This window comes from Acromyrmex echinatior, chromosome 3 (genome assembly GCF_024713525.1).
Source record: "Acromyrmex echinatior isolate Ae372 chromosome 3, ASM2471352v2, whole genome shotgun sequence".
Taxonomy (NCBI): Eukaryota; Metazoa; Arthropoda; class Insecta; order Hymenoptera; family Formicidae; genus Acromyrmex; species Acromyrmex echinatior.
The window spans coordinates 1,990,686-2,018,289 of NC_141854.1; the positions used below are offsets into that span (position 1 = coordinate 1,990,686).

At 33.3% G+C, this 27,604-nt stretch overlaps 1 protein-coding gene and 1 long non-coding RNA gene across 2 annotated transcripts in view; one reads left to right on the forward strand and one right to left on the reverse strand.

Annotated features, from left to right (window-relative positions):
* LOC105144967 (uncharacterized) overlaps positions 1-27,474 on the forward strand; it is a 30,264-nt gene extending 2,790 nt beyond the window's left edge. Inside the window, exons 2-4 of the long non-coding RNA XR_846011.2 lie at positions 3,289-3,452; positions 4,537-10,566; positions 12,468-27,474. This is a non-coding gene — a long non-coding RNA (uncharacterized LOC105144967). The remainder of the gene's footprint in view (positions 1-3,288; positions 3,453-4,536; positions 10,567-12,467) is intronic.
* Positions 1-27,604, reverse strand: part of MESR6 (misexpression suppressor of ras 6) — a 697,505-nt gene that overhangs the window by 426,733 nt on the left and 243,168 nt on the right. The window lies entirely within an intron of this gene.

The window sequence follows — 27,604 nt, forward strand, 5'->3', positions numbered from 1 at the left end:
ATAAAATTTTAATTATTTTAAATACTGCTATTTACAAGAAAAGAAAAGTTACATTGATAAGATAAATATCAAATAAAAACTAGCTAAAATTTTCGATTATATTTTCGGTTGTGTATATAACGAAACTTTAAATATATATTATATTTTATAATTACAACGCACTAATTACCCTTAGTTTTAATTCTATTGTTTATATATCAATTATGTTAAAAAATATAAATATCAATTACTTTAAAGAATATAAATATATATAATTATAACAAATCTGTTTTTTTAGGAAGAGCATAAAATCACAACACATTCTTTGTGATATTTAATATATGTAATTAAGTTTATAAATAATTAAAGAGTCACTCTGTAAATTATTTATAAACTTAATTACATATTAAATATCACAAAGAATATCTTGTGCTATGGTTTTATACTCTTCCTTTTAGTTAATTTTATAATATAAATATAATTTTGATTAAAATATTTAAACTTTGTTAATAAAAATACGGATTTATAATTACTGATGTGCGTAACGAAATAATTCAGAACTGTTAAGCCATACCTCTCAATCCTGAAAAACTTAGGGCAGCGGTTAAATTTTGATTTATGAACAAATATTAAGTACGCATCAAATCAGTTGGTGGCGTTGCCAACATATACACGCAGCCTGTCGTCATTATCTTCGTCAATGTCAAATTTTCTTTCGTTTTAACGATGAAACGTATTTTCGACCAAGGAAGTGTTGAAAAGAAGATTAATACTCGAAAGGAAATTTTAGAATAACAAAAGCTGTGAAAGTAACGTACTTTCCCAATTTACGTGTATTATTCGAATTTCTTATCACCTTTTTTTTTTTGAAAAAAACAAAGTGACAGGAGACATAATAAAGAGGATTGAATAGCCGTTAATTGATGATAAACTAAGAACTAGCTTATTGTGCTTAAGTCCATGGCATCGTTTCATCGCTAAAGAATTAATTTTTTCTCAAATAAGCAGTTCTTTCAGTTGCACCAAATGTAAAGTTGTAACAAATATAAATAATTAAATAAATACATCATAAGACTTTTTGATATTCAAATTTCTTTAATTAAAAAATTATTTATACAGGGTGTAATTAAAATGAGGTAATTAATTTCAGGGCCGAACTCCTCACATTAAACATGAAAAAAAGTTTATATGTCGGCAAATTCACTGTTATTGAAATACAGCTCAAAATGTTTATTAATAGCGGAAAATAAAAAAGTAATATTTATTATTTAATGTAATTTATTTTTAATTTTTAATTGTAATAAATGTTCGAAGTGTCTCCCATTTAATTCAATACACACTTGGACATGCCATCATGGACTGTCACACTCTTTTCCGGAACAATTGCGAATAATGTCACATTTTAAGTGTTTCCACAGATAAAAATATTAGAGGATTTAGATCAGCAGCTAACAAGCATAATACTTAAACATTTTGAGCTGTATCCCAGTAACAGTGTTCTGTAAATCTTTTGGAGTGAAAATTGAGTTAATCTTGAAAAAAAGAGTGAAAACTTTTTACTCTTGAACAAGAATGGCAGATTTTCACTCTTTTAAAGTAAGATTCACTCCAAAGGAATAACAAATCTTACTTTTTTTTTATGATTTCATTTTTTAAAGTAACTTTCACTCCAAAAGAATGAAAACTCACTCTTAAAAAATGAATATTTGCTCTTGTTCAAGAGTGAAAATTTTTTCACTCTTTTTTCCAAAACTGACTCAATTTTCAGAGAGTCTTCTGGAATAAGATTTCATTCCAAAAGATTTAGAGAGTAGATTTGCGCACATATAGTCAAAGGATGAATTTTTTTTCATGTTTTGTGGATAATTCGGTCTCGAAGTTTGTTACCGTATTTTAATTACATACTATATATATATATATATATATATATATATATATAATTAATGTAATTAATATAGTTGCCACATAAGAAAGACTAATATTGCAATAAGTCTCTCAAAAAATTTGAAAATTAAATAAAATAATTAAAACTTAAAAATTGCAATGTATTACATATTAATTTATTAATCCAAGTCAATTTTATAAATCTCTCTCATGAGTATTTTTTTGTTCAACGCTATGTATGTCTGTTTGTGAATACATTTCAAATAACTCAGCTATACTTCGTTAACATAATATTTGACATAATATACATACATATATACTTATATATTCACACTTTTCAATATTTTGTCATTAATTTCAATTCTTTTGCTAATCATACATTCATGTTTGCAAGTACATTCGTATTCATCGAGCATTACGGCATGTAATAGTCGACAAAGAATCCTGTTTATTTTCGATTGATTGCGCGTGCTTGAAATTTTTGAAATGTTTTCATACTCCTCAAAACTAGTCAATCGTCAAATTATTTGGACGAAACGTCAATAACTTCTACCCTTGTCGTCTGATTTTCCATCATTTACTGTGTGATGCCAAAATTCTCATGAATTGGCCCTAATTATTTAATGCACGATTGAATCGTAAAAAATAATAAATATCTTTATGTACTTTAATTTAATCATACATAAATAATTTTTATTGGAAATAGAAACCGCTTCATTCATTTTTAAAAGTTCATTCAATTTTATTTTAACCAAACCTTTCTATCTTTTATAAGATAAAAAGAGATAAAAATCTATATAAATGAAATAAAAAAGTTATCACCATTATTAATTAAGAAATTAATATAACAAATGACAATTCCTTGAAGGTACACAAACATTTCTAACCAAGTTGCTCGAGGCTACAATCTTTTTCTATTGCAAGACACGTCTGAGAAGCGTATCTAACGTGAATTAAGTACATTCATTTGTTTGAGATTCTCTTCTTTCTTCGCGCTCGCTTTCTTAGTATTTTCTTTTGACCTATATAATCTTCCTAGGAATCCCCGAGGTCCGTTTATAGTACGTTATGTTTTAATAATGTCTTATAAACATAACTTTTCTCTCTCTCTCTCTCTCTCTCTCTCTCTCTCTCTCTCTCTCTCTCTCTAAAAAATGATTGTATAATGTAGTATCATATTACTAATAATTTATGCACCGTTAAATGCGCTACATCATTTAACGATTTAAAATCTTAATTTAATTACAATGGCATTTCAAGTGTATAACATACAATCCCAATAAACAATTACAGTAGTTATCACAATATTCTTTTCCTTATAGATTTTATATTTAAAAGAACTGCATTAATTAGAAAAGTAATTAGTTCAAATAATAACAGATAAGGTACTATAAGCGTTTAAAAAATGTATTGTATTGATTACAGAATCGATTGTACAATATTACGCAATGGCTCTAAAGGATATGTTTAAGAATGCTTACAAGACTAATGCACATGAAAGACGCTGTGGTGGTTAGTTTTACACTAGTCCGCCATTGCTGTCATCATGCCAACTCAGAACGAATGCACAAATGTTTGTCTCGATGGCTGTGAGTATCTGTAACTTCACAATCGCATTTGCGATTACCAGACAAATCGCATAGCATAATTATTAGTATAAGAGTCGGCAAAAGTAAGCTTATTGCAAAGTATAAAAATATAGATAATAAATTTATATTCGTTTTTTAATAAATACCGAACAATTCCGTTTGTATTTTGTGAACAATTAAAGTCAAAAGAATGCTTTTTGCTTCAATGTTGAATGAACTTGGTAAAAAAATCCGCACAACAATTAATAAAGAATACATAAATTATATAAAATGAAGAGTCACTATTTCGAAAGTTGTAAATTACTGTAATTATGTGCGATTTGTAATTTATGTTATAGAATTTTACAAAGTTTCTAAAAAATTGTAAGATTTGACAGATATTCATTTGTATTTATAAAAAATCAGTTGGATCGTTATTTAAAGTATTTGAAAAGTAAAGATAAAATGGGACGTTGTAAGAAGCGTTGTGACGAACTAATAATCGACAGGTTGTAAGTTCAAATCTTCAAATCCCGCATTCCGGATATACAGAAAAATTTCGTAATTCGTAATACTTAGCAAAAGTCACAGAGGAACTTTTTAAATCTAGGTAACTCATTGATTAAGTTCAGACATATAAAGACTGACGTAGTCTCAGCCATCATCTCATTACTATTAAGCTTTAAAATGCTTCTTGAATCATCTCATTTTTTACGAAGTTACACTCTCTTGAAAATTTACCTATTTTTAAAGAACCCCATTTTTATGATTCCTTTAATTTTTCGGCATAATGAATAAAAAAAATTATATACGTATATATAAATTCAAATTACATAATATCTGCTTCACGCAATTAGATTTTGACTTTTAAAAATTTATAGGACTATTTAAAATTTTGGAATCCAATTAAAAAAATTTATTTACAAAAAAATTTAATATAAGAAAATTTTGAAGAGTAAAATTTTATAATACCACCTAGCCTGAGTAAAATCATTGTTAAAAGCAAATAATTCTGTAAATTTAATGATATTGATAAAATTAAATTTCTTGAACACCAGGCACTTGCACTTACACATGTATATAAGCATCTTATTTACTGTCGCAGGTGTAGTCGCGCATTTCTCGCAGTCGACACGCACAGCTTCCAAATCGCGTGACATCAGTTACGTCATATTCCGAATAACATGACTTTCGCCGTTAATTGCGGTTTGTTACATCGGCAAAAGTGCTAATGAACACTGGTAGCACCTGTACTATCGTCGATCATTCCACCCAAATACCTCAGATCACTTTTGACAAGCATCGAACCGAGAGAAAGATTGCGTGATTCGTAAACATAAGGGATATATGGTCTATCGACATGCTGCTACATCGGTGCTTCATGTGAACAGTCCTCAGTTACCTCACACCAGCGTCACGATATTTGCGTCGAGATATTCGCGTATAGTTTACGCAATCTAGAATCGTACAACTATGAAGCAGAGCGATATAGCCGGAAGTCTTCATCAAGCGTATGTAGAATAAGCAATTACAACCATCGAGGAAATTATTGTTGTTGCAAACTCACGATAGATAAACTACCACTCACAACAGAGAAACGGTATATTGTTTGTAAAATAAATTTAATATAATACGTTTCAGCTCTTAAAACGTAAAATTAAGTTTCTAAGAAATTATTTCACAAGAATGTTTCTTCCTATTGATTTCTACATCCTTTTTATTAATTTTTACATTCAATTCATCGATGTTTAAAATCATAAACTCACCTAATTATTAAAATTATCAAATAAGAAACTATTTATGAATTCCATATCATAAATAACACTAATTATTTCGTGTAACGAATGTATGAGCTAGTCACGTCATTCCATTAAACTATTCTTACGGCTAATCTTTACAGCACACCGTCCATTGTATTCGGTATTTCCCACACGAAAGAATCAAGTTGTCGATTTTTTTGTTCCTGTTAAAACACGCAAGAAAGGCAAATAAACATCTTTCTCGTGGGATCAATGTCGTATTGCGTCGGTAGAGTAGTGAAAATTACTCTTCGAAGCTGCATCAGAATGTTATCTCGATTGAGAGAATGCTGGCGCCAAGTCACCGCCTTTGTACTTGTCCTTTTTCTCTTTCATCCACGGTCTCTCGCATCCAAACCGAAGGCGCGCGGCCTTTTCCACAACAAGATGCGGTGACTGCGCCGTTGTCGTCGTTGTGTCGTTCGAATGTCACAACGACACGCATTCGTCGCATATAATTGCTCGCACTACGCATTGTTTCGTTTTTCTCCTCTCCCTATCCCTCGTGCTTTTCTGTCACCGTAAGTTGCAGTTGGAGAACGCCTGGCTGCTGCCCGTGATATTTTCGTATCGTCTATTTATATACACGCAAGAAGACTGCCAGTGTGTCCTGGGGTGTGCTCGTATAGATGCCACAAAGTTCGGGTCAGAGGACACACCCTAAAGAATGACGACAGGAAAAAAAAAGATATTGAGTGAGATACGTTTGGCGGGTGTGATCTCGATTATACGTGTGTACAGTATAATAACCTGGTATCATCGGTATGATTTTGTAAGACGCGGCAAGCGCACCAATATTTCGCGCTAATGATGTTGAAAGTGGAAGCAGGATAACTATAACGCGATATAACATAAATTTATTGGGTACGTGTATAATTAGAGAGAGAGAGAGAGAGAGAGAGAGAGACATGCGGGAAGAACGTACATGAGCCGGAAGATTCCCGAGACTCTGTCTTGTTGTCCCGACGTTCGAAAGAGATTCCTAACAAACCTGTTTCGCTGCACAAACATTAACGACTTTGTGGAGAATTTACGATTATGTAGGAAAGCGTGCCGTGTGCGGCTTTTCGGGACCGCAGCCCCGGGAAACTGGCTACTGTCGTTGTCGTTTGTCGAAGCCGCTTATTACTTGTTTCGCCAACGCGGCTCTAGGAATAGCCTTAATGGTATGGCGTGTACGCGCGTGAAGAATCTCGATATTTTATGGCGGCGATTATCGTTTAGCCTGTCCGTCGCGGCCAAATCGCACTACCGCGAGCGTCGCCTCTTATTTTCATCATTAGACTGTGACTAATCTACCATATTACCGTGACGAGACGCACCCGAAAGGCGTTTTACCGGGAACCTCGCGCCCTGCCAGACTTTCCAAAACTTCTCATTATACGTGTAAACGGCTGGGATGTGAGAAAAGTCATAATTTTTGCCGTATGCATTTCTACGTTCAGCTGAAAACGTAATCGAATTTAGGCTGTTGACTGAAATATAAGCCAAGTTCATTTTCTTAAATGTAATCTCTAAAACTTTTCGAATGGATCTTGCTGTAAGGAGTGAAATCTCAATCTTAAAGATTGAAAATTGAATCACTCTTTTTCAAGACTGGTTTCAATTTTCATCAGTGATTAATGTGTTTCCACTCCAAAGAATTTAAATTATTTAAAGAGTATCACTAATTTATACAATATTAATATAAAAATCATGTAATATGCTGTATTTTTATATCAAAATTTAACCCTAGTATGTCATTCATGGGTTCAACGTATCCTATGCGATTTTAACATTGCTTTAACTTTTTTATAATATAATTTGAAGATCCGGATTAAATTTAAACATTTTAGAATTTTTTTCCAAAGTGGTCATTTCTTGCGAATTTTTCCAATAAAACATTTCTTTGAAGCATTGTAATCAATTGAAAATAAAATATTATTTATTTGATTTATATTTATCTGTCTTTGTCTGACTTCGAGGTATAAATTTCACAGATTTTGAGCTAAAAAATACCTATTCAGTCCAGAGATATAGCGTGACAAAGTTATAGGGTTTCACAAACCCTGATGTGACCGGGAAGGTAACCAAAAATAACAATGACTTACTAGGATTAAAGAATGATGAAATACATTTTACGTAAAATTTTATATTATATTCTCTGCTATATAAATATAAACCTATTCCATAAATCTAATTTCTCTGCATTAGCTTATTATATAAGTGGCACAAACATGTAAAAATTGATTATGTTAGATACTCCAAATAGAAGTCATCTGTCTCTTGAAAGCAAAAAAATGCGATATGAGACATCTTTAAGAGTTTTAACTCTTTTACGGTCCGATTACTGAGTGACTCACCTTCTCAAAATGCAACCACAAAACATTCTTTCCGGATTATACAAATGATAGGCTATTTCTCATCGTTTATATTCGTTGATTAATCCTACTAGAATGTAGGCGTGCACATTTGTTCTTCGTGGCTTTGTCTCGTAACATGATAATGGATACTCGCATAAACCTGAGTACGCATAATGGCTTACAATATTAGAAAAATCAATAAAATTGGAAGATACTGTGAGAAGCTTTGAAACAAAACAGTAATGTATATACTATCGACAAAAGCAATGAGAAAAGATGTAGATGAGAACATTAAATGTCAGATGATCAAACGTGTAATTTCGATGTTCCATTTAGTTTGAATTCTGATAACCCGAAGGAAATGAAAAAAGAAGAGTAGCACGGATAATTTAGTAGGTGCCAAGTAGAATAATGAGTTTGCAAAGTTCTTCAAATCACCGACGCGTATCTTCAATTCATCATAAAAACGAGGATCTTTATCACGCGGAAGAATGTAAACACCATGAGATATCTTAGCATACGGAAACCAATCTCACAGGGATCATTCTCTATTAATTTCACTGTATTCTTCCACAACTCTGCTGTCCAGTTTGTATATGTACAGGAATAATTCCCAAAAGTTATTTTCTTGCTAGGACATGACATCAATTGTTTTCTACATTCCTTTCTTTCAGCATCCTTTCGTTATGTCGTCATCTAATAAACTTGTGGTTTGATTAGATGTCGCTCAAATACTGGATAAACAAATTGCTGCATGTGAAACCATTGTGTCTTGCAAAAGAAAATTCGCTTCTCAAAACTAATTTCGCGTCCAATGCAAGTTGGAACTTTGCCGATAACGAGGTACATGCCTCCTGGTTTCAATCAACGGCCAGGGCGAGTCGCGAAATGTCCGTCAACGCTGCTCGTCACCAGGGTCATGTGCGAGCAAAAAATGATTTGTCTGCTCGTTTACGTCACTCATCCTTCCAACATTCGTGCAATAAACGGATTGAAGGCGAGGAGAGTCGCGGGAGAATGAAAACGATCGTTGGTTTATTATCTTATTATATTTCGCACAATAGCTATGTATACACGTTTGTGTAAAATAGTGTACGTATGTGTGTGTGTGTGTGTGTGTGTATGTGATGTGTGCTGCCACGATTGCAGCCGCATGGTGAGGCTAATTGCAAACCAGCCGTTGTACGAAGAACGCAGCGGGGGAACGGAATATCTCTTCTAAAGCCACGGGATGTGGGATATTTCTGATCTATCAGTCAAGCAATCAGTTCACGTTTGCTCTGGTAGAAAATACAAAATAGCGTTGAAAGCCGGTAAGTAGCAGGATGTAGAGATGATGTCGAAATTGCTCAGATACGACATTCATTTTGCTACATCAGACTGTTCGGGACAGCTACCAAGGAATTAATAAGTGACTCTAGCAAGATGCCTGCCAGCGATATAATTACGTTCTGATTAAAGCAAGGTATATAAGCAATGCAGATGATTGGTGGCTACCTGAAACCGGGTTGATGTTCCCAATTAAAATTTCCTTGCCGGACGCTACGATCGTACGACATTCAATTTTCAATCTCGATGATAAAGAAAGAATTTGATATATTGTATTGAAGATATTTTATACTTTGACAATACTTGTCTCTCTCACATTATCATTCGTATCGTTAACTTATTATTAACATATGGTAACATGATACTATCGCGATTATTATCACCTGTGACGATGTTTGGGTAACATCTTCTTCATTTGTATAAAATCATACGTTTTTTTTTCAACCTGATTCTCCAATAATATTTTAATATTCGAATGCAGTGACGTTAAAATTAACCTTGAGACGGTGCCAAAATAATTATTCCTCTTTTCTCTATACGCGCGCACGGCCATACTCGTGTCTCGAAATGTTGCCTATTCTTCTCAGCGAAGTCGTATTTCTATCATACCTATCGATCTGACACATTTCACGGTGCTAATCACAATTCCAAGGTCGCCCAAGAATATACCATACGCTGAGCGAGGAGGCGCGTTTCACTTCCGAAAAATGTAAATGAACGACAAGCCTCTCGTATCAAAGACAGTTTTTCAAGAGGTGATCCAAGCTGAAATTCAAGCCATCTAAGCATAGTATTGCGCACGAGCGAAAGTAAAACACATGTTGAGCCAATCAACCGAAACCGGCTGTAACGCGATACCGAGCAACATTTCTGTACTTTAACGGCTATTGAAAAGCCTGCCTTGTCTATTTTCTCACTTCTTTGAAGAGTGCCGTAATGGCCGGTCTGTCTCTCCCAGTTGACATTCTAATGCTGCGCAGATAAATTGGATTGGCATCTCAGATAGTTGGGATTGGCCGGGCTCCAGCGTCGAATGCCTTGATTAATATACCGGTAATTAGTTACCGCTGCAACCGCGAGTTACAGATATTATTATGCTAATTACGTCGGCGACGTTGAGTAATAGGCTGCACGTGAAGCAACGGACAAGAAGCGAGCGGCCCACGTTCTCGCCATTTGTGGTATCACTGTTCCATCGAACCTTTGGAAGCGAACAGGCGACCTTGAAAAATATCGAACGTATGCACAAAAGTGAAAGGATCCGCCGATCGTTGTTTTTTTTTTTTTTTTTTTTTTACAAGCTCCTTATATGCAAATTGTAGTATTTGTTAAGGAATGCTAGGTGTATACGTTTGTTTACAATTATATGTGCGATCGCTGATGAATAGTTGAGAGATATTACCGCCACGCAAAGCCTGTTCTAAACGCTTTTATTGCTCTGTCGCTGTTGGTTAAATCATTAACTATTAATAATCTATTTGCGTTATTGTCCGTAAATTGTACAATAAGATGTTCCTTGTTATTTTGATCCCCATACGAGAATATTTATCTTGCTATGAAACGATGATTCTTAAATATAATATTGCAGCTTTAAAGTGCATCGCTCGTTACTTTGGCAACTTTTATTGAAGCTGAAGTGAGTCACAAATATATGCAGTCGTAAAGGTACGTAAATAAAAGAAAGTGATTTCTTAACGACTAGAACAATCGTATTCGTGATACGCATAAAGTATGAATTAAAGTCTAATTGTGTTTCCTTATTTCAAAAGTAATATGATTAAAAAATTAAGTTTTCCAAAAAAGGGAAAAACTAATTTTCAACTTAATAGAAATTTATTGACTGATCAAATAATATCGATAAAAAGAATATATTTAGAGTATTAGAATATTCTTAGAAACATAATCAAATATTATTTTTGTCATTTCCGTTTTACAACACATAAAAATTATCCTTTTTAAGTTATGTCAATTTTGATTTTCTGCAAAATTATAAATCAAGAATAATTAATGAAAAGTGACATAACTCAAAATCAACAACAGTTTATATTTACGATTCTCTCAGCTAAAATTGCAAAAATAACTAAATTCAAAATAAAACAATTTCTTTTTCGATCATTAAAACTATCTTAACTCTAAATATTTACAGAAGATTCTTTTTATTTACAAAACCGATACAATTCAAAATGTGTCACTCTTGCAGAAAATATCATATCTTTGACAATTTTAAAAATGACACAAGTGCTATTTCATGAATTGTCAAATTAGTTTACTTAATAATTTTTTTTTATGGTAATCGCATTTTTTATTTTCACTGAAATAAAGGAACGATAAAATGTATGCAGCCTTGGTAATACAAGTAAATATAAAATGGAGCACTTTATTGCATTTTCTTAGAAAAAAAAAACGGCAATAAAAGGAGAACTAATAAAATTATTAAAAAAATAAATATTATTTTTCAATAAAACTGTTTTTTAATTTATTTTTCGTTAGATATAGAACGTTCACGTTAATTTGTAGGGATGCTTCGTATTTATGTCCAAAGCTGTATGCATTTTCTGTTGGACAAATATATCATCGAACACAGGGCGATTCAGGAGGAGAGATCAATATTCTGGAAGGTAATAACAGTATCAGTCATTTTAAACAAAAATATTCATATAAACGTGTATCCTATTCTGAATGATTTCCGAGATAATTTGAATTTGTCGCGCAATATTGTCAATCTTGGAAAATACTCTACGATCCGGAATTCTATATAGGAAAGTGTCGACGTATTCTTCAATAACAGCAGTATTACCATCGCAGAAACCTCAAACATACAGCGTATCTGTATACTCGATGTATCTGTATATTTGTGGATATGTACGAACATTTCTATACACGGATTCAGAGCCTATACGCAGATATACCGTGGATATTCTCTCGCTGAACGGAGTATACAATGTTACAATAATACAATAGTCAACACAATAGTCAACGGATGCAAACAGCGGATGTCAACAGAGCAATAGCAATATTGCTCGTTAAATTTAAATTATCTCGGAAACCGTTCGGAATAGAACACATATTTATATAAACATTTTGCTTAAATCTAATTAAATAAGAGAAATTCTATTTTCCGATCGAAGCAGATTAGCGCTTAAATATTTCTATGTGAATTTATCAATTTATACACATATTTGATTCTGCAAACCGCCAGCTGAAATTTTTTTCGATTTTAAAATGCAATTATGAAACGGAGTAGTAATATCACGTATTAAATTGACAAACAATTTAATAATTTTTGACGCTAATAAAGCATGCTTGTAAGACTTAATAATCTGATGTTAATGAGAATCTTAAAACTACGAATAATTGCGAAAAATCTTTGTTTAAAATAACATTTCAGATTACCTTTCAGAATATTGAGTTTCTTTCCTGAATTACCCTGCATGGTATTCTACGAAAAAGTGCAACTCCGATTGTACACATCCATTAACGTCTGTCCGCAAAACGCACTGACAGACATACATATGCATAGATAATGTAAGCGTATTTCAATAATATTTCCCTAACATTTGCTGTAGTGCGAGAAAGGAATACTCGGGGCAGAAAAGAAGTTCGAAACAAACCAGACCAAACGGACGAAGAACGATGTTAGCCGTGAGCTGAAGCACGAAGCACTGGCTCTTAAAGGGAAGCAAAGAGGGTGAAGGCAAGGCAACAGAAATGATTCGGCTCCAAGCCCGACCGGAGGCTTGAACTTCTTACATGAGTTCCCGCCAGTATTTACGATCGTGTCGACGAGACTTCGTTGAGCGGAGATCTTCTCCGATTTGAAAACAAGAGATCTCCGATTCAGTGAGCGGACGAAGCGAACGGCCATCGGCAATGCGAAGAGAAACGATCAATACGATCAAAGAGCAATCGTATGTGCGCGGAAGCGCACCAAAATTCTCTTGATCGCAACCACAGAATCGAATTCCATCGCGATATCAGCTGCCAATCTTCGCATTTGTTTGTTTCTCTTGCGCTTGATCGGCATATATTTCTCTTCATTCATGATCAAATTTCGTGATCGTTACAAATGTCGTACGAGGATCATCGTCGAGTAAAATGTATCATCGTTTATGTTAATACATGAAAAATAAATATCGTAATAAACTTAATGCACGTACATTGACACAGTAATTAATTATTGTTACAGTCAAATGTACAGGAAAATAAGTAATAAACAAATATAAATAAACAAAAATAAATGATAAAGTTTACTAACAAACGGTTTTATTACATTAATAGTTGCTTGTAACTTGGTTGATATTTAAAACATTAAGTAATTCCGAATAAAAATAATTAAAAATATCATCATGTAATTACTTAAAATACATATTTCATAAAAATCTAAAATTCTTGATAATCTTTATATTTTTTTGGATTATATTATAAAATCATAATTTATTCAAGACCTTTTTTTGTATCATAACACGTATGATACTAAAATAATATACTACTCTTTTAATTTTATAATTATTATAATCTATATTATATATACATGTAATATAAAAATATTTATAATAAATAAAAATATCTAGAGTCATAAAATAACTGATATGACTCATTTAAAATAAAATTACATAAAATAGATATATATACTCGAATATACTATACATGGCAGCATTATTTTCTGCATAAGCATTACAAATTTTCCGTTTTTACATGATCATCATGCACCCAGATTTTTCATATTTCACGACAAAGAGAGATGAAGTATAAGTCGAATTCATTTACAATGAAATTGATCCCATAAGATTTTATGACGGTAATTGACTATTAATCGATTCTAATATGTGCGATTATGAAAGTACGTTCCGCGAGAATGAAGCGATAAAGTGGGCCGACACCCATTCCAGATCAACATCTTCGTCATTATCATCATTGCCACTACCATTGCTCACCATCGTCATTATCATCATTATCATTATTTTCCTCATTATCCTCATCATCATCATCATCGTTATCAATTGATTGCATTATCCGCTGTTATAAGATATGTTTTCTTGTCAATCCAATAAATCACAGTTCAATAATTAAGCTACATGATTAAAAAGAAATGCTGCATCAGTTTTTGTATTGCCAAAATATTCTAACTTTAATAATGAATTTTGCTCTCTTGTAAAAATATTGTAAGTTTCTATTTTGAAAACAAAATTTCAAACATAACTATGTTCAAGTTTTTGCTTCAATCTCGAATATAACAAAAACAATTTTCAGTTCACATCGCGAACAACAGAATGAAACAATAAAAAAGAAAAGATATTTAAAATTTCTGTCATTTTACATTATAGCGTGAATGTGAAATATTGTAATAGATAATAAAATATACACATTTTTCCCCCAATATACACGTTTAATAAAAATGTACATTAGATCTGACTCTAATTCCTGGGAATGATCAAAGCTAATTCGATCTACACTTTTCAAATATACATCTCTGATCTCTTTCATCTGATCTCTTTAGAAATCAATCGTTTTCTGATATCATTGAGTCAACGGAAGAAAAAGGAAATCGATGGATGTACGATGATACGCGTAGATATCGCAAATCTTCGAGCTCATGTTCCGGGAGTATGGAAGACGTTGGATGCCATGGTTCTCTCAACAATCAGAAACCTGTTTTCAGAGTGAACCCTCTCCGGCTGGAACCTCTTTACTGTTCGTTCCTTCTTTTCTTCCTCATCGTCTTCCTTTACCTCTCGCTTTCGCCCTTCGTTCCATCCCCTTCTCCAGACGAGGTTAGATGAGGATCGCCCCGCGTTCATCAATCATCCATTGAAACGTAACCCGTGGCGTTCTATAATTAACGACCTCGCTACAAACTTCGAAGAGGTCCCACGCCCAAACGAAAACTGGCCCGCTGAATGCATCCTCCACTTTGAGATACGTGTTAGATTGACGCGAAACCGAAGACCAGATTCTCTTACTCTGATCTTTTTTATCTGTTACGAACGCTTCGTCGTGGTACGTTTACGAATGCACTTTGATTTCTCAAGTTTCGATCGAAATATCAAAGAATCGTCGACGGTACATTTATCGCTCGAAGAATGATGTGGAGAACCTACTTGAGAAACCGACGCTATTTATAAACGTTAAACAATTCCAACAATAACAAAAGCGTGACGAGTTGCGTTATTTACATCGACGTAACACATTGTGTTATATTAATAAAATAAAGTTGAACATTTCGAAATTATATCGCACTTCTTAGGATATAAAGTTATTATATTGTAAATATACCCTAGAAGAAATTGCGCAATTCAGAAAATACGATTTAATAAAATTGATAGCGAGATGTCCTAAGTAATACGTATTACGCTCTCAAACTATCTCTCTCTCTCTCTCCTATCTCATGTATCATTACGCATCAGTGAGATTCACTACCACTGGTTACATTATGCAAATAATATTTCATCAGTTAGACGCAAGTGAAATTGCCATTTATAATAGTCGTTTCACGTAGCAATCTGTCGATGTTAACGTAACGCTTCATACGTTCTCATAGAGAATATATTGACTATGATAAACTTTATCGGAGCTGCTAGTGATCGATTTTATCTGCTTGGCGAAGTGCTATTCATAAGATAAATTAAAATGTTTACCGATCGATATTACGAATTACGTGAAAAGGTTCTCGATTAGATAGAAATCGGATACAAACACGCTTTCAATAACTCAAAGTCAGTTTCGCGTGATTGTGGCTAACCAAACCGCTAATTTGAAGCAATCGCCGCACCGTGATGTTAAAAGTAGTAAAATTTCTGACTAAAAGGATACGCGGTTGGAGACGCATGGCGCCACGTCGGAATGTGAATTTACTGTATGTAGTAATGAGATTGAATGCTACTCTTTAGGATTGCAGCAATGTCGCTTCTGGAAGTGCTTGAGCTGTTGCGAGGAAATTAAAGAGAAGGTTTATAAGCGTGCTTAAGTGAGTGACGTGCAATGCTTGACCGAGTTGGAAGGTGAACCGCGAAACTGAGATGCATGATAAAATAGCATCATGTGGCAATCGAATTTTTTTTAATATAATAAAGTGTTAAAATGATTGTATAATTATTAAATGTGGAAAAGAAAGGGATATGATACAAGTCATATGCATTAAAATTTTATGCATTGAAAGCAGTGTAAATTTGAATAATTAAAAGAAATTTTTTTTACGTTACACAGTTTTCCTTAATTGCGTTCTATATATTTTAATCAAATCATATTTAATTGTATGGTTGACTGCGAATACGAATTAAAAGAATTTTAATAGGACTCACGCGACTTGAAATGAGCCTGTCGAATTATCAAATCGCCGCGACGAGACTGATTAACGATCATGGACCCTTTCCGGATTTGCTAGACTTAATCGTATTAGTTGAGAAATCCATAGTAACAAATTGACCATGAGTTCTATGCGCTTTCCAACCAATGGAAATGCCTTGTCCAATCCTCTTCGTAGCCCTTTTCCTATAATCCGTTAATCATTATCATCGTACATGGAACTGCAAGACAAGAGGCGGGATATATTATGAAACCGGTAACCGAGTAATTTCATGAAAACTGGTCGGACGGGTTAAAAACCGGCCCGGTTGACGATCTCGGACTAAACAGGCGCCAAACTGGATCTTGTTATTCTCAGAAATCTCATCGACGGTGAATTAAAAATTTCATAACGGCAGTCGAGTCGATTCCAGAATGCAGAGACGTATTTATTTTTCGTCTTTGTCAAGTCAAGTAATGTCCCAAAAAAAAAGCTGTATAATATTGTTGATAACTAGCAAATTACTTTTTATAAATTTCGATAAGCAAATCTCAAACGAAAAAAGTCCTTATTACTTTAATTTATGGCTATATAATAAGTACGACGTACAATATTATTCAGATCTATATTCATAAAATAATTGCTACATAAGAACTTTTGCATGTATGTACTTTGAACAAAAGGAAAAAAAGCAGCGATGAAAAGACGATTCCCTTTAGGTCTAAAGGGGTCGCGAAAATCGAGCATGCGGATAAACGCGCGGCATTGTGTTCGCCTTATCGACTGACCGATATTTGGCCAGAGTCATTCTGAAAGTATGGATTAACGATTCGTAGGGTGGACTGAAGGGTAGACCAGAGGAGATTACTAAGCGAAGACTAAGCGTGATGCAGGTGGTCGAAGGGGAACCGCTAGAAAGAAAGGAGATGATGGTTCCACTTCAGAAATGAACGAAAGCCTCCAACGGTATAGTGGTGAGTTAAGAGGGCCTAGAAAGCATCGACTGTTCTGCTCGAGACTGCCGTTATATCTAAAAGCAGGAGTACATTCTAATTCGATCGGTCTAGACATGAATCTATAGGGTGTTCTTGCTGCGATTTATATTTAGCTGCAGTTGAAATGCCAGAATAATAATTTCGACACTTCTATTCATATATCTATCGTCGTCTTCCTTAATAATAGTAATTAAAAAGTTTATACTCTCCATATGTATATACTTAATTTATTTACATATATTTTATACATATTTATAATTATTTACTTAAAAATGTATACTGTTTGGCTTATAATTTGTTTAAATTTTACTATATTCTCAATAAAGTAACACATAAAAATTTAAATAAAACAAAGATTCATGTATATGTCATGTTTCAGATAAATGTATTTCTGTTTAGAATAACTTTAATTAAAAATTACATAAAAAATAATATATTTTCAATAAATTACAGTAATTAAAGTAATTAAGATAACAATTATGCAAACTCTAAACTATCATAGGAAGAACAATATTAATAATAATAACAACACACATTTAAATGCACTACTGAAAAATTGTGAATGAACTGTCAAAGAATGAAGTGAAACACCCGATATGTCATAAGGATAAAGGCATCAAAGAAAATCAAAGTCTGCAGGTATTACATAAATCGGCTATGAGATGTTTGAAGGAACGATTGTTTCGGATCGATTCTTCTTCAGGACTTCAAGTGTCGAAATGAAACTCTTGATGTCTGATCGATTCTACTATAAAGCATCAGCTCGTCGCTCCTTTCAAACTACTCCACAATAGTATAATAGAAGCTATTCATGTTGAAAAGTCCGTTTGCGATTCTTACATTCTCAAATCTTTAATTTTACCTTAAGTCTTTCCTCCCTCAGATTTGAATATGTACGTACTCGATTTTTTTTTCGTCGCCTTCTCTTTTTACACATACTAGATAATAATCATCATAGCTAATGCTTATAATTTATAAAGTAAATTAGAAAAAGCGTATTTCATTTTTGTGAATTGTTTACCAGACGAAAAGAAAAACAAAAATTATTATTGTATTTTATTGTACAAATTAAAATAGTAGATTGAGTAAATAATAATAAACTACCAAAGAAGTGACAGAATCATATTTTTCTGAAATATTTCATGATATTCTAATTCTAATTGATGTCAGGAAAAATGTTAGATCCGTCATCGTGTTGCAGAATAATTAACAAGAAATATTCTATATGTCGTAAGGAAAATAGGCAGGAAAAATAGCATTTACGCAAGAAATTGAAGAATAAAGGAATGAGACATAATAAAAGAACAAATCGAAATAGAATAGGCTGCAGATAGGCAATTAAAATAGACGGAGACATGCACGCGCAAAGACGGAGATATCTCAACGTCAGTCGTCTTCATTCTCTATCATTTATCTCTCGTTTTTTTCGAAAGCAAGCCGCTATTGATATACAAAAAAAAAATCATAATTGCTTTATATCACACACAACAGTAGAGATAGAAATCAATCCTGATCCGATTTGAAGGAATGGCAAGAACGCGCGGGATTGCACAGTATTTGACATTATCCACAATTCTATCGCCTCTTCAACGAAGTTGACTTCGTTACATTCATATGTCGAATAGTTATAATTTTTTGTTTTACGACAAGTGCATTTTCCAACAGATCTTTAAACATTATAAGTTGGTAATGTCACCAACATGCCATTAAAGAAAAAAAATCCTTTTATTTTTCATAATATACGCAATTCTCATCATATACGCAAATCGTATACGAATCGTGTATGAATAAATCCAAATATAGAGGTGAAACAACGGTTGGACAATTATATACGAAGAATAGACATATTAATCAAAGCATTATTTGTTACAATGCACAATAATACCAAACCATCTACGTGCATAAATATCAGAAATAACAAACGGCAATGAAACGTAGATAAAATTAACAAGCATGAATATCTATCGACGTTCCGATTTCATTTTGTACACACTGCAAATGAATAACGCGCCCCGCGAAAATTGTCAATGGGTAACGTGGCTTACAAATCCTCTTAAAATTATATAAATCGAAATCCATTTTTCAGGCAAAACATATTTTTCGAGCGCAGCTATTCAAACGATCCTCTGAGCCAGCATTATGCAGTTATGCATACATTCGTCGATCGCAAACAACACCGCGACGCCGTGTACCCGCAAATATCCCCCTCAAATCGAACACGATATAAACAGGTAGATAGGGTTGTAGGAAAAGGGCAGAGGAAAAAAAAGGAGAAAAACGATCCAATAGTCACGACCCTTCCCGATCGATTAATATCACTGCAATAAACGTCATTGCATATCGAAAAGGGGTGACTCGCCCCACAGCAAACGTGATCCTCGTGTGGAAAAATATATACCTCTCTATTTCACAAAACACGCAATAGCACACGTAACCCTTTAGTTACGGGAGATCGGCTGCCGTTCTTCTTTTGTGACGAAAAAAGCTAATCGATGGAAGATCCAACTGTTACGTGTCGCACGATGTGAGCAAATCAGCGAATAAAATAATCCGACTTTTCATGCATTTAATAATCAAGAAAATATAGTAAAACTGAACTATCATGAAAGTTAGAAGATTAAATCAGATTAAACCTTATTGAAATATATTTGGTTACGTAAACAATGTTCTTACATTCATTAATCTGTGTATCGATGTATTTAAATACTTAACGATCATCATTAATCTCGCGATGACACACTGACTTGGACAATTATTATGAAATCTCTTTAGTTCCTAATATTCTTGATAGTCTTTAGCACTACACTGTTAGAAATATTCTTAAATTTCATTAACTTTTAAGTTACACAATTTGAACTTGATTTCAAGACATTACATTAAATTTAATGTATTTATAATTAAAAAGTATATATTTGTGTACATAAAATTTAATGTATTTTTCATAAAATTTTATTAAAAACAAATTAAAATTTCATAAATTTAATGTCTACGTTCATTACATTTAAGTAACTAAATTACTGCAACTAAATTTTCAGTCAAATCATTCATTACTTTGAATTTCGTTCATAACCACGAGCTTTACATTTCTAACAGTGTAGCTGCGATCTTCTTCAAGGACGAGAGACTAAAATATCACCCGCTCGATTTTCCTGTAATACGCATATACTAAACGCAAAGGGGCACACAATAGAAACGTTCACGTTGCTCGCGTGTAAGTACTCCATGGGTATTGATGGCGTATCGATGGATCCCCATTGTGATCAGCCAGGGGGCAACGAAAGGGGAATCCCCGATAGCCTGGCGCGTAGAACAGGTAACACGTCGCTGAGGTAGGATCGTGTGCCCCGACAGCGATTGATACGATTCGAGTCGAAATCTCGCGGTCCATTGTCGGTTTGCTTTTTGCCGCCTCTTATATACGCGACTTCGATTGTGTACCACCGGCTGCATTCATCCACGAAGTGGAAAGGCGATTTCTCATCCGCGAAACAGGGTAACGGCGGAGTACAATGCGGCCGGCGAAATAATAAAGGGCCCTCTGCGGTAGGAAGGAAAATGGTGAAAAATGAAAACCTTCCGACGAATATAAATCAGCAAGGACGCGTTTTATGTGCACGCGCCTCACGTGTGACTCGTTAACTGCCGAAGTCGTTTTTAAGGTGCTCGCGTCCTTAAAAAAAAAATTGATTTTCTTTTATCACTAGCGTGGATTGCAGTTAATACACTTCAATGCGTAGGTCTGTGACGGGGATCGAAGATCATCCTATTCGGACCATAACTCAAACTTTTACTTTTCTTTCATTAACGTACGTAAGAGGACGTGAGAGTGAAATTGCAAAACTGATCGATAATTTCACATTGCAACGCTTCTAAAAATGTCGGGAGCCAAAAAAATGCTCTAGGATATGTATAAAGCACGCAATGACATGCTTGATTACTCTCCACTTTCGCCTTGTAAATAGTAAGATTGATGTTATTAACTTACGACGTATTAAATTTTCCTTCAGATCATTACGAATTGACTTTATAATTTCGACATAAATAACGCTCTATTCGTCCGATATGTAAAAACGATGTACGATCAATAATGAGATTTTGAAATCGATCAAATTAATGTACATATGTTATTGCTTATGTGCAGACATTTTTGTGTGTGTGTGTGTGTATGTACCGTGCTAAATTAAAGGCTGACGTTAATAACGATGAACGATCACAATATTTCATATTTTTTTTAAATAAACGAATAGCTTCAGCACTAATAGCATCAGACTTAGATATTCTGCATCGGAACATCCTATAGACGTTATTATTGACAGTTGATAACGGCATATCAATTATTAAAATCGACATCTTCGCTGCTTGTTAGTTTGGCAAATTAGAAAGTGATATTAATGATGTCGTTTGACCGCAAGACGTAGCTACTTAATCTTTCAAAGGATTCATACGGATTCATGCTGTTAAATACGTAACAAAGGACAAGTAAACTACGGAGGTTCTCTATAATCAATAATAACAAATCAGGGAAAGTTTACATTATATTAAACAGTTCGCAAGTTTAGTTCTCAGACGCTAATAATACAATATATACTTATTTTATAAATAAAATATATATTTTCGATTTATGTAAAAATTGGTTACATAATTTTTATTTTAAAAACAAGTCTCCATTAATATCTGATTTTTTCACGAACTTTGTCACCATCAATTATAAATAATTCAGTTGTATATTAACTTTAATTGAATGAATTATACGGATACGAATGCGTGCAAACTGATGTAATAAAACGTGGAACTCAGTCGAACAAGAAAAACTAAATAAATTACAAGTTGAAAACTATTTTTTTCATTTACTGAAGTAATACACGCGCTTTTTCATTTAGAAATAGTTGAAATAGTATAGAAATGACGTGATGAAATAACCATCGTGATTATAATTGTTGGACGAGATTTTACAGCAAGGTAGAATTTCGTTGAGAATTGAGTCGTTATCGAACAGCATGTGCGCCAATGTTGGCATCGGGATGACCCCTGGTCCTCGTCATTCTCTCTCCCTCTCCCTCTCCCTCTCTTTCTCTCTTTCTGCCAGCCTATCACTGCCTCGCTCTTTGCATCGTCCAACGATCTGTCGATCGAGGCAATTAATGCGGCTGGCTTTGATTATCCCCACTGTTCATGCAGACAGCGACTTCACATAGCTGTGCAAATAAAGCAGTTTATTTATACGCATGCAATTAAGTTGGACACACACCGGACGCATCCGCATGTCTAATTGAAATGGTCAAGTGTATCAAGCGCAGTTACTTATACACATCTGCTATAGAAATACAGTCTATACTTTGCGATAACATTAACACAGCGATGCGCACACCATGCTCGAGCCGTTACGTCAATAAATTACTAGGCGTTTTTAATTATACTTCTGTTTCTTATTCTTACTTTGAAGGAATTTAAGAAATTTTAAGCCAATAATATAATGTCTTCATTGTACGGCATTACGTATATATTATATATGCGTCAAATGTATTTCTCTTCTAACTATTTCATTATTAATTAATTGTTAAATTAACTACGCAAGATAATAAATAATTATAATTAATTAAATCCGTAAATACACGGGCTCTGCATAAAGTTAACATTTTAATAAAAAATTATATTACGTATCTAAAATAGCATTTCATAAATATTTTTCGTAAATATTTTCCATAAACAAGTATTTTATTAATATTTACTGAATACCTGTGCACTGTTCAGGTAGTCACCAGTTAATTAATTTTACAATCGATTGTTTCAATTTACGTAACCCAACTATATTCAGAGTAAAAACAAAAAATAATATAATAATAATAATAATTTCTGCTTTATTTATTGATTTTTAAAGTTTTACGTAAATGATTAATTTTTAATGCGACATCATTACGTAGCTTTGTTAGCAAATGCGGTCATTAATGTTTGCCCGCGTACAAAATAATGAGCTATGGCACAATTATGATTTATCAATGATGAAACAAGGAAGATGGAAAGTTTCAAACTCTATTTTCGATTTATACATGCTATTATTTATGACAATTGCGTAAAAATCTCCTAACGTTTGCTCATTAGAGGAATGTTGGCGCCAGTTTCTCTCGATAAAATAATTATTATGACATAACGGCACGCTAGATTAAGCGTTCTTGAGTTGTTCCGAGATTATCCTAGAAATATTCTCACCGTTTAATTACCATGTGCGGCGCCGCATATAGCTTCATTAGTAAGTCGTGCGAACCATAGTTCACGTTCTTACGAATCACCGTTTATAGTCACCTTCGTGACTACGCTAATAAGTGCGCACGACGGCGTTGATAATCACCATCACTACTAATTAACACGCGAGAGCAAGAATTATCTACTCGAAACGACAATCTGCCGAGATTGTGCATTGGCGTTGTTTCACAGTTGAGAAGAATCTTGCGAACGATCGTTGAAATATTAGTATAAAATCGTAATAACAGAACTGGGTTAGATAATGTTTGATACACTGTTAAAAAAAAAAAAAAAAGAAATTTGCTTCCGTTACTTGTAATAGAATTTCAAGCAGGTATATTAAAAATATTTAATTGTTGTCAATGAAAATGAAGTAACTTAAATTTGACGTTTACTTACATTAAATTTCATATAAATCTACATAAAATTCAATAAAAAATGTACTAAACTTGATAAAATTTTATGAAAAGTATTAAATTTCATGTACATGTACACAAATATACTTTTCAGTTGCGGATACATTAAATTTAAATTATTGTCATGAAATTAAATTAAATTTATGTAACTTAAAAGTACATTAAATTTCATGACATTTTTAACAGTGTACTCCTTGCGTTTAATGTATGTATAACATATATTATAGTTTTTGAGCTAGTGGCATGGACACCTAGACCATCACCATCGAACGTTAAGTAGCATTTGTAAATACATAATTACAGTGATTAAGGCTGAAAGATTCACTTAGGCATCGGCGCGCTTCAATTAACGACTAAGTGTCAATGATTATTATTCTCACCTGCACGGCGTTTGCATCTCATACGGTCCTACTCGCAATTAAGCATTTTTCAGTATTAAAGTATCAACTAGTTACTGAAAGTGTCAACTAAAAAGATTAAAATTATTGAGTAACACATTTTATAATTAGAATTGTAAAAGGTCAAGTAGAAATTCAAGCTTTCGTTGTTTATTCCTTATAATATTAAAATTTTAGCTAGCATTAATTAATACAAATTATATCTCTAAATAGGAAAGGTATAAATAAATACGTATTAAGTTAAATAACTAAAAATATTTTAAGGGATTTACATATTTTGTAAAGAGACAAGAAAAAATGCAATTAAAAAAAATCTTTCTCTCTCTTTCTCTTTCGTTATAAATGTGTCAATATTTTTTTAACATTAAGAATTCATTCAAGCAAATTACAAATTTTATTAAAAATGTTTTTTTTTTCTGCAAATTTGTGTGTCTATTTAATTATATATTAATAACATTTATATTTCATATCATATACGTTTATATGTTACGTTTTTTTCACAAAAAGCATAGAAAAATGAAATAAAAAATTCTACGATACAAAAATTATTACATCTCGTAATAAAGATATTATCGAAACAGGATGATGTAAGAACCTTTTATTCTTTTCGAGCGATGGACAATTATAACGCAGGATAGGGCCAAGCTTCCTCGCTTCAATAACGTCGACTGATATGAAATTTCAGGTCGCGCGAGATTGGTCGAAGAAGAACGGCAATCGAGAGGAAGTCGTGCAAAGGCACGCACCGTGCGCGTGTGGTCCATCAATCATGTTGTACCCGGCGACAGGTGGACACTGGGGTCGATGGAGACCCCACATAATTGGGAGAATAGTGCCGGTTTGCTGGTCGACCGGGCACACGGTCATTTATCTTGTCGCGATCGAGCGCCTATCGACGGTTCGGCCCGATTCGAGTTAACGCCCGTGAAATCGCGTGTCGCCCGTTTGGGAAAATCAGCCTCGTTCGATCTCTCCCGAGGCTGTATACAACGCTGGCGCCATGATCGATACCGCGCCGCCGCGCCGTTTTCCTGTTGGTGTTACGCCGCTCCATCGTGTATCTCGTAATTGGAAGCAAATACAGATATCATTGAAATCATCCGCAGCGCGCACGAATATTCGTTCCGAATATTTATTTACGGAGTATCGATTGTTACTGATGCGCAACTGCATGATTGTTTCAGACTCCTCTTTTCTTTTACGTTCACAGTTTTTGGTAAATTTTATGCTATTCGCGATATCGAATTTATATCTCAAATTACCCTTTTTTATATAAGAGTTTGTTAGAGAGAGAAAAAAAAGCGAATTATTATGTTACAGTTATAAATAGCTCTAGTTAAATTTTAATATAATATACTGATAGAAACTGTATAAATTAATAGCAATTACATACGAGAAGTGTGTGTAATATTACTATTTAAGCTAATCACAATTGGTTTACAAATAAGAAATAAATATTTATTTTTACGTTTTATAAGTAAATAATGATTTAACGTAAATAAGTTTTCCAAATATAATAATAAACCGATAATAGATCGATTCGAAACCACACAAGACACACTACACGTATTCGGTTTAGTTGTTAAGTAATTCAACACCCAAGATACCATCTTGTTTTTTATTTCATCGTATAATCATCTTTTTTCGTTTGTGTTCTCCCGAGCTCGTAATTCCGATCCTTTTTTACTGTCATCCTCGACGACAAGGCCTTCCCTAGACAACATCTAGTGTCTCACCAACTAAAAAGATTACGTCCCACGCTAAATCCCATGCCTAAAGGCACTCCTTCGCACTGGCTTCAAAAATATTCCAGTTCAGTCTGGCACATCAGGTACGCCACAACGGTATAGCCAGGGAATGGAAGTAACTCGTTATTTGTAACGAAGTTACAAGTTACTTTTCTGGTAACTTTACTGATGACTGCGTTACTTTTTTCCTTTGGTAACTGTAACGGTAACGAAGTTACATTATTTTAGTAACGAATTTTACAGTTACTTTTATCGTTATTTTGCATACGATTGGATACGATACGATTGAACAAGTCACTTATAGTGGCTAAGATTAGAAAGCCCTCCGCTGTGATCGTCGATTTTAAAAAAGTAACGGAAAAGTAACAAAAAGTTACTTTCTCAAATAACAGTAATTGTAACGAGTTACTTTTAAAAAGTAACTTTCCATTCCCTGGGTATAGCTTTTCATTCTTGATCAAATCCTAGTTGTTTGAAATATTTTATGTTCGAGACATTGTGAATATTTTTATCCTTTGTATAAATTCTGCATGATTTAAGCAAAATCTTACTTAAATATTGATAATATTACTATATTTATAATTAATATATAAGCGTATTGATTATATAGTCATACATATATTTTTTTATAAGAACAACTAATCAAAGAACATTGTTCAATATTAAAATTGTTTAAATCTAAATCTTTGAAATAATCGAAAAATAATTAAAAATTTTAAAAACTATAGTTTCGAATTATTAAATAAATGTGTGTTATAATTGAATGTTACGGTCAAAAATTTATAATACCACGTATCTCATTATGTAAATAATAATATATAATAATATATAATATTTTTGGAAATAACATAAAATATACATATAATATACATTTCATATGTAATTATATATTTGTATATAGATATTCCTCGCTTGCCCAAAACTAATTCGTGCAACAACTCGTTTAATTAATTAGACTAATACCAATAGATCTTGATAGTTATTTAACTAATAAACTCAAGATAATAGAAAAAAAAATCGAGAGAGAATTCCCTGAGTTTAAATTGAGCGGCGAGTTCGTTCTATGATGCAGTCAAAGGTAACCGGAACAACCGGAACAACTGACAGCCAGATACGATCGTTCAACTGGCTACGTTATCCGCATTTAAATCTCGAATCGCTTCTAGGTATTAGAATCATAAAGGAGAAATGTTGAAAACCTGCAAGTCGGCGTTCAAAGAGTTACAACAGACGAAGCGGCATATCACGACAAATACAGCTACTTTTCCAGATCTTCCCTCTCTCTGTCTCTCTTCTCATAAGATCGTCGCGATCGCAAAGGCATCGAACATTATAAGATCCTATCTGACTGAGTATCTCGATAGCAATCCCATTGATGTGGCAACATTCACCAAGTTTTTCATGCCTCGATCGATTCAAGCCTGCATCAAGAACTTTCGATCTCGAGTACTTGTAGTGTAAATATATCTAGCATATTAAATAATTATTCGTGTATTCTGTCATTAAATTATTTATGTGCGACAAAATTAAAAAGTAAGAAATAATATTAAAAAACAAATTGTTCTTTCCGTAATTTACTAACAAATTAAGTTTAAATATACATAAAAGAATGGTTTTGAAGTGT